This window comes from Bison bison, unplaced genomic scaffold, assembly GCF_000754665.1.
Source record: "Bison bison bison isolate TAMUID 2011002044 unplaced genomic scaffold, Bison_UMD1.0 scf7180017864274, whole genome shotgun sequence".
Lineage (NCBI taxonomy): Eukaryota > Metazoa > Chordata > Mammalia > Artiodactyla > Bovidae > Bison > Bison bison.
In genome coordinates this window covers 3,012,888-3,013,236 of record NW_011494846.1, presented here as the reverse complement: position 1 = coordinate 3,013,236, position 349 = coordinate 3,012,888, and the positions used below count along the sequence as shown (strand labels likewise).

The following is a 349-nucleotide window of genomic DNA, read 5'->3' as shown; positions in this document are numbered from 1 at the left end:
GCCCGCCCAGCGCTCCCAGCTGGAGGCCTATAGCAGCCTGCTGGCCGACATGGGCGGGCTGAGCCGAGCCTCCGGACACAAGGCTGAGCCACCGCCACCGCCGCCACCGCCGCAGCACCTAGGCCGGACAGCAGGGCTCCTCCCCCCGGGGTCCCCACCGCACCCCCAGCAGAGCCAGTACGTGCGCATCTCCAGCTCGCCGCAGAACGCCGCACGCCCGGCCTCGCCGCCGACCCTCCCCGTCCACCTGCACACGCACCCGACCATGATCCCACACACGCTCACCCTGGGGCCCTCCCCGCAGGTGGTCGTGCAGTACACCGACTCCGGCAGCCACTTTGTCACCCGT

The 349-nt window shown here is 72.8% G+C and overlaps 1 protein-coding gene across 1 annotated transcript in view; it reads left to right on the top strand.

Moving 5' to 3' along the window:
* Positions 1-349, top strand: part of ATXN1 (ataxin 1) — a 204,765-nt gene that overhangs the window by 188,628 nt on the left and 15,788 nt on the right. The window lies entirely within an intron of this gene.